Source organism: Pezoporus occidentalis, unplaced genomic scaffold, assembly GCF_034315485.1.
Source record: "Pezoporus occidentalis ecotype Australia unplaced genomic scaffold, CSIRO_AGI_Poc_V1 ctg4, whole genome shotgun sequence".
NCBI classification, from domain to species: Eukaryota; Metazoa; Chordata; class Aves; order Psittaciformes; family Psittacidae; genus Pezoporus; species Pezoporus occidentalis.
Genome location: NW_026915724.1, coordinates 11967271 through 11975285, shown reverse-complemented (window position 1 = coordinate 11975285; position 8015 = coordinate 11967271). Strand labels below are relative to the sequence as shown.

Sequence of the window (8015 nt, the reverse complement as noted above, 5' to 3'; positions counted from 1 at the left end):
TGGTCTGTGTTGCCTTTCTGCATGGAAATGCTGGCCGTTGAAAGCACCTGTTTGATCTCCCAGTTCATATTTCTGTCAGTGTAAGGGAAATCCCAATAGTACATTTACCAGTGCCAGTCTAATTTTAAATGGCTCTTGAGGTCATTTTGATCCTAATCTTGCCACCTTGGTTCAATACACTTTTTTAATGTACATTTTGTCCTACTGTATATGACTGTATAAGGCATAAACAATGGCAAGAACCCTCTGCTGGGGCTAGCTGGGGCATGGCTGGATGCTGAGGTGAGAGGAAGAAGTGGGAGGCAGCATGCCTCCTTCTGGATGGTGCAGAGGAGTTGGTAATGTGACACATATTCTTGTGCATGGCCTTGTCCGCTTTGGCGGATGCATGCCTGATTGCTTACTGGGGGCTTGTTGAGCTACTCTATTGCCCTGCATCTAATGTAACGATTCCAGTGCCTCCAGTGTTTGAAAACCCAGTATGAAATTTATGCATAAGAATAATCATGTTTTAATTGTTTAATCATATACGATTGCACATGTTTTTCATAGTCAGAATCAGAGCACCCTGTACCTTACAGGATTGATTTAACCTAGGGGAAAGAGAGCTTACTATCCCATCCAGTCAATGGGGTGCTAAGGAAAATCAAGTCTCATTTGAACTGTTTGTTCTATTGCCAAGTCTTATGGCTTTACTTCAGATCGTAATGATATTTGATGTTTTTAAGCCTTCATTCCTTAAATCAAGACATACTGCAAGAATTTGAGCATTTCTTTTAAAAAGGTAGCTTTTATACTCTCACAATGTATTGGGAAGGTTCGAAGGCTCACAAATTAGGAGACAAGAAAGGATGTTACATATATCCTCTGGAAAATCTTACGACTTTTTTTTTTCTGCAGCCTCATGACTTTTTTTCAGCTTCGATTCACAATTTTTAAAGATGTGGAACAGCTGGCAATATTTCTGTCCACTTAAGGTGCTGCCATCTTACCCAGATGGCACTCAGAGGATAGTCTCACTTGCAAAGGAGACTCTTTAAAATGCATTGCTCATCTTTTAAAGAGGACAGCACAATGGCCCTGGGAGCCTTTACTAAGAATTTCAGGCACAACCACAATAAAAATAATAAATAAATGAGGCATCTCATTCTACACAGAGATGCTGCATAGAGCTGCTGTTAAATTGCACATTTGCAAATAAAAGCAGCCTAAATTTAACTATGACTCAATTACACTGAATCTAACCAATTTTTGTTCTGTGTTTCAATTTAACACTTATTTACATTCTTAGACTTGGCGCTGCTGGAAGAGAAGGGAGGGAGAAGCAGGCATTTTTGTCCTCAGAATTGCTATAAAAAAATGGTGATTAGGAAAACACAGCTATAGTCAGCTTGAAGCTGGGTAGCTCATTTGAACCCACTATAAAAGAAAAGATTGTTTTCTCATCCTATTAAAACTCAGTTAGCAACGGCCGTGTAGGCGGCAGGAGATCAGAAATGAACATCCAACTTGGAGTTTGTACAACTGGGGTCAGGTCCAAAGCAAACTGCCTGATTAGTGAAACAATTTGTATTTTACAATGACAGCAAATAGGTAAATCTTGTGAGCATCAGGAAATCCTGGAGGATTTTGAATGGGAGCACTGGCTGGTTTGCAAGCTGCACTTTGATTAGAAGGCGTCATTGCCGCTGCTTTTTTTGTACTCATATTGCAGGGACATAAACAAGAGGGACTCGATTTGCTAAGGGTATTTATTTCTCTGTCTCTGTCTCTCTCACTTGTTTTTACAATCTACATGTAATGACTAATTGGCTGTGTTTTCCCAGCTATTTTATGTTTCTCTTGCCCTTGTTACAAGTCGTACTAAGCCAGTATATCCGTGGGGACCTATAGACAGCCAACATTGCCAAATGATATGCAGCATTCCCCTTTCTCTCTAAGTGTAAAACATTTACAAGTAAATTTACAAATGCATTAAGAACATTTCCCCCGTTGGCTGTTAGTGTTTATTTCTTCCCCTTCTCCTCCTGGGAGTGGACACCTTTCAGCCCCTCACCTTTCACACACTGCTCTCCTGTTATTTGCCTCCATCCCTCCCCGTCGCCCCATTCCCTTCTCCTCCTCCTTCTCCTTTTCCAGTTCAGCAGCGCAGATTTCTGTTTGTGCCAGTGGGGCGGCCTGGCGAGACCGCAATTGCTCTACCCCACAGATTGACGAGCCCTCAGATGCCGATTTACTGTACATGGCAGCCACGCTGGAGCCGAGGCACATCTGGAGTGGAGTAAGCTTACTCAGAAACAGGGGCCAGCTCCAGCCGGAGCCAGCAGAGCTGAGCACGGCGCTGAAAGGCAGCCCTCCTGCCTCCCCTTCCCTCCTCCCCGGGTACATTTCCTAATGTAAACAGAGGCCAGGGGGGAAGGACACAGTAACTCTTTGCTGCGTGTTTGTCATTTCATGTTCTTTATCTGCTTGAGGTCAAACTGGAGCTCTGGAAAAACAGAAGCTTTGCTTTTATTCTAAATAGCTGAAAGCCAGCGCTGCTGAAGGGTGGGGGGGAAAGAAAGAGTTTGCTTTTGTGTTTATTTGTTCCACTTTATGGTAATTTGGGGGATAATTTCATTATCTACAGCCAAATTGAAAACAAGCTGTTGTCTATGCTAATGATACCAGTGTATTATTTTATATACAGTAGGCGTGGAGCTCTTTAAACCACAAATGGACTGGATTCCTGCTTACAGCTGTACCGCTTTAAGTTTTTGTTGTAGTCACAAAATGAGACTTTCCTTTTATTATCTGGAAACGAAAAAGATTATGGATGGCTGCTTTGTTTTACAAAATGGCGAATACCTTTTACAGCCCAGAGCCAGCCTGCTGTCCCACAAATGCATTGTGGCTGTGTTACTGAAAGAAAAAGCATGGTCCTTTTGGGGCAGATATGCTGATTTTATAGCCCAGCTCACTGGACTGCTGAATTTGAGTCTCTGTAAAGAAGTGGAAGAGATTTCTGAAGCATTTACTGGCTGTCAGTAATCTGGACAAGTACTCTGCGATTCTTTACAAGCTTTATATAGCTTTTATTTCTCCTTTCTAAAAGCAAAATGACAACGTTTATAGTTTAGTTGTTCAAATGACATTAACATTATAAACATGCAATTTAAAATGGCTTTTCCCTCTCAATACTCCTTGTAACTCAATAGATTTTGCAGTGAATAAAGGAGAGAAAACAAATCGCAAATCTCAGAAGACACTGCTGCTGATAACATACTGATGCATTGCTATGTTGATTTAGCTGTCTTTAAAGTCTGTAGTGAAATTCACGTTCAGATGAAAGCAGTGGTTTACCCAGTATGGAGACTGTTGATCGATCTTGCTGAGTAATTCCATGAATAAACCACTGTGGGTCAGCCCCAAAAACATTTTTGTTTATAGGATTAGAAAATCTTTGATTGCTGCATGGTTTTCTAGGGATGTTGGTTCATTGTCTCCCCTCAGCTCACAAGTTTGGTGGATTAAATAGTGACCTTCCAGTTGAGTAGGTTGCTCCCATGATTCTTGATGGAGACTAGCATATTTATCACGTAGGAAGAATTTGGCCTGAGCTGCAAGTGTGGCTGGGCAGCAGCTCTCATAGCATGGTAGTGCAAAGTTTCAGCAGTGCATCTCCCCATGGACCTCTTATGATTACTATGTTCTGTATTGATATGCTATAATACTTATTCAAGAGATAGCAATATAGGTTGCATACTTCTGTATTAACTGTTTTTAATGAATACTGGTTTAGTTGTTTTCTTCAGAAGCATTTTTCTCTTACTTTCCTGGCAATTCAGATCTCAGTGGGAAAGGGCCAAAATTCCTCATGAACCACCATGGCCAGGTCTCAGCCTTCTCACCCAGGGAAACACTGGGTATCACCTCTCTATGGCTGTTTAAAAAACACTCGAGGTGAAATTCAGTAAGGAGGGGACTGATTGATTGCATGGCAGAGGTTGTTGTTCAGCTTGGAAAGACTGCACATCTCCAAGGTCTGTAATAACCTTTCTGTGCCTGAAACCTGAAACAGCATCATGGGTCCTTGGACAAATCCAGGGCTGGTACACAATTTTGCATGATATAGGTGATTACCGAGGTAGATAAGTTGGCTTGTTTGGGTTGAAATGATTGATTTGGAAAAAAAAAATAATGCGGGAAAGCTTATGGAACCAGTCTAAAAAGTAAAGTCGTTCAGCAAACTTCAGAGAGACCTTGGAAGCTGACTGAAATCTAAACTTTCTGCAGGGGCGGTTGGATTTTGGCTAAGCTCTTCTGGAACCCTGTGGGGCTCTGGAGGAGCCCTGACTGGCTGGCAGATCATTGCTCAACCTTCTGACAGCCAGGATAGGGGATTGATGGCCTGTCGTTGCAGGATGGCCCACCAAGTAGTCTACCCTTGAACTAGAGTCCTCAGTGCTTCCATGTTTCAAAACTGGGACAACACTTGTTTTGAAACTTTGTTGATATGTTTTGATATGCATTGGACATATTTTTTATTTCAATGAGTTACCAAATCCTGACCCCCAAAAATGTTCCATAGGAGTTTCTTGAATAGCTCTGTTACAGTCTAAGTTTAGTGACCCTGAGGGGAGAAACAAAATAAACAAAAAAAGGTTTCTCCATAAATAAAATGGAAATAAACCAGAATCCTGTGAATGGGTTCCTGCTTCAGCAGGATTTCTTTGACCCTGCTTACTGGGCAGCCCTGCCTGGCATTCCACTTGGTGTCCTTGGACCTCTAGTAGACTGGTCTGGGCTCAGTTACACAGTTCTTGTCTTAACTTTATATGTGACATCCTGATAGTATGTGTTTAACATTTTTGTTTGTTTGTTTGTTTTTTTTCCTTTCTATTTAGCACATATTTGAAATTGATTCAGCTCCTTGTCTTGCACTAATGCCAAAAGTCCCTTAAGTCTCAAAATAAAATCTTCTTGGTAGATGACTACGCATCCTACTGGTTATGCTATTATGATTATATCAATAGCATGTTCTCCAACTTAAGCAGTGTGCAGGTGCAAAACTCTCATTCAACAGTACATAACTCTTTCATCTGCCATTTCTTGCCAGTAGATTTCCTGCACATATGAATGTTTCTTGTGAAATTTCTGAAGAATAACTGCTGGGCTTTTGCCAGTTGTAAGAAAACAAATACACAAACAATCCTCCTTCCAAAATTCAACAGCTACCCCCTTCCCCAATCCTCTCTTTTAGAAAATACTACTACATAGTAGATGTTCTACATCTAACCAAAAAAAAAAGTTTGTGAAAAAATATGTAGTACTGTGGATTAATGTAGCAAAGGTAAAAGTAAAAAATTTACTAGAGCTGAGTGGTGCCAATAATGTCATCAGAGCCTGCCTGTCTGTTAGTATGTTCCTTTGGCTCACATGGGTGCCTCAATTTAAATATGTGCACACGCCTATCCTTACTCAGTTACTCACTCTCTGACACTTCTTTTGAATCCCATCCCATTATATTAGATTTAAAAGAGATTGGCTATGGCAAATAATAATAAAATTTCAAAGAAGCCTTAACTCAGTGTTTTTTTTTTTAAGTAAATGCAGCTTTAGGACCTATGTGCATGCTCAAGCAGAAGTGAAACCTATAGAATTTGCATTCGCAAACTGTGTTTATTCCAGTAGGCTCTGTTCTCTGTGACCATCACCCAGAAACAAGGACCGAAGAGCATTTGGGAGTCGGAGGAGAGTTAAGGGTTTGAAAAGTGTATCAGTAGGTGTTAGTCTGCAAAAACATATGTGTGTGGGAAAAGGGCAGTTAAACTAACCCAGCTATTAATACTGTACTTTAAAGGGCAGTAGATCTCTTTAACATCTAAATAAACTGAGAAATCTGCCTAGAAGTAAAAAAGAAATTTCCAGTTTCAAGTGTGTTATTTCCTCTCAATGTGATTATTTACAGTATATCTGTTCCATGTTTTTTTTCAGAATATGTTATTGACATTTGAATGGTATTTCAGCAGAAGATTGTGACAGATGTGAAACAGTCAAACACCAGCATTTGCAGTATTTTTGACCCCAGGATAAACTGTTGTACTTTAAAAAAATTATCCTGTTGTACTTCCTTTGCCTGCTTTCAGTGTTTTGTTTTGCTAAAGCAATAAAAGAGTCATTCAACTGGAGCCTGCCATTTGTTATTGGCATTTCTCAGAAGAATGAGAACAGTCATCAATTATATATTTTTCCAACAAAAACATATACTCAGTATATAAATGTTCAGATTATAATTTCACCCCAAATATGTATGTATCCTAAAAATAAACCACAATAATGTTAGCCTAAGCAAAAATGAAGAACAGCAAAAGAATGAAGTAGGGGAAAAAAGGGGGGAGGGAGTGGAAAGAAAAGCCACAAGAATAAAAATGCAGCATTAAGTAATATAGTGGATGTAGAAAAAGGAGCTTAAAGGTGAAGTTAAGAAAGAGAGAAAGGAAACTATGCCCAAAATTGTTGGAAAAGCACAATCTGTTGTTACCAGACAGGTGAAATTCTGATCACAGTCACTGCATTTAAGTCAGGTGTTCTGAAACTCAACAAATTAAACCCCTGGGGTTTGAAGTGCAAAAGGTTAAAGAAAGAATCCAGTGATTTCAGTGATCATCAAATGTTGATTCAATAATTGTGTCAGGCCAGAATTTTTCCTCTATAAATTCCAAATTGAATTATACAAATAAAAATTCAATTTTCTAAAGAATTCTCTCTCAGGTTTTTCTGAAGGAAGAAATGAGGCTTGGAAGCTCTGATTTTGCAAGGGAGAATCTAGTTTAGGATGAGGTTTGTGTTTTGAACCTGCATTTTGCCTAGGGCTTCAAGCTGGACCCATCTTTAATTTTGTTGTACACCAACTAAGAAAAGTACAACTCTTATTAATTGCAAAGGATTGTATGTGTGCAGCAATGGGTAAAACTGTGCTTGCTATTTTTCATTAATTTTTTAAAGCAAAGCCCAGTTGTAATATGAGTATGCTCCTCATTAGTAACAACACTAAAATATTACGTTTCCAACAAAACTTGCAAAATGTTACATTACTTTTTGGTCCACTGAACTACTGAACTGCCAGTTTCTAACAGAAAAGAGTTGTAACCAAATCACTAGTAAAGGGGGCAGGAAATTAGATAAAAAGGAACACTGGTTTTACATGCATAAATGAAAAGGTGTTGGCTTTAAATATATAGCCTTTCAATATATTTTCCAAATCTTCAAAAGTCCCAGACTTTCATTATTGAAATGCTGCGCTAAATGAACTGAAAGTGCTGCACCACTCTTACCTGTTGCAATCTTAGCGCAACATGTATTTTCTATATCATGAAAATTCCTTATAGCCTGATAGGCACCATTGTGCCTTTGGAAAAGAAAAACTTTAGGGCTTGCATGATTGCAGCATGATAATTGGATAGATAAAGATTGATTTTCTGATAACTGTATAGCAAGACATTTTTTTGGAGGAAGTTAGCATTGCAACCAGATTAATATCTTTGCTCATTCTTCTTGGAAAATTATGGTAGGAACAGATTTTGAAATCCATATAGCAAACTCTGTAGAGAGAAGAACTTTCTGAACCTTTACTTTTGGTAGGGAGGAGGAGTTATAAAAGCACAAGACTATGCAAAGTTGGATGGGAATCATCCCACCTAACTTGAGCCACCTGTGTTAAGAGTGTACCTATTTTAGTTTTCCTTTACAACCAGTGGAGGATGAGAGAGCTCCAGGTGAGCCATATTTTAATTGGTTGCATTGTCAGCTGCTGGAGTGTCTCTCCCCATTGACTGTAAAGGGCATTTAGGGGTCTTACAGCCCATGGGCAGCTGTTTCCTTTCAGTGCCCATATTTAAGTATATATTCCAGTCTATATACTTATATTATATACTCATATACTTATTTAAGTATATATTCCAGTATACACTATAAATGTAGGATGTGGAGTTACAGAGTTATGTAACAAATGGAGTTCTTGGTCCTGTCTAGGA

The 8015-nt window shown here is 39.3% G+C and overlaps 1 long non-coding RNA gene across 2 annotated transcripts; it reads left to right on the top strand.

The window, feature by feature from the left end:
• Nucleotides 1-1375: 1375 nt before the first annotated feature.
• On the top strand, nt 1376-6170 carry LOC134171320 (uncharacterized). Of its 2 annotated transcripts, none has more exons than XR_009967592.1 (2): nt 1376-2281; nt 4887-6170. It is a non-coding gene; the product is annotated as an uncharacterized LOC134171320 (long non-coding RNA). The 2 variants fall into 2 exon arrangements; XR_009967593.1 differs by having other exon boundaries at nt 1376-2382.
• The last annotated feature ends 1845 nt before the right edge of the window (nt 6171-8015 follow it).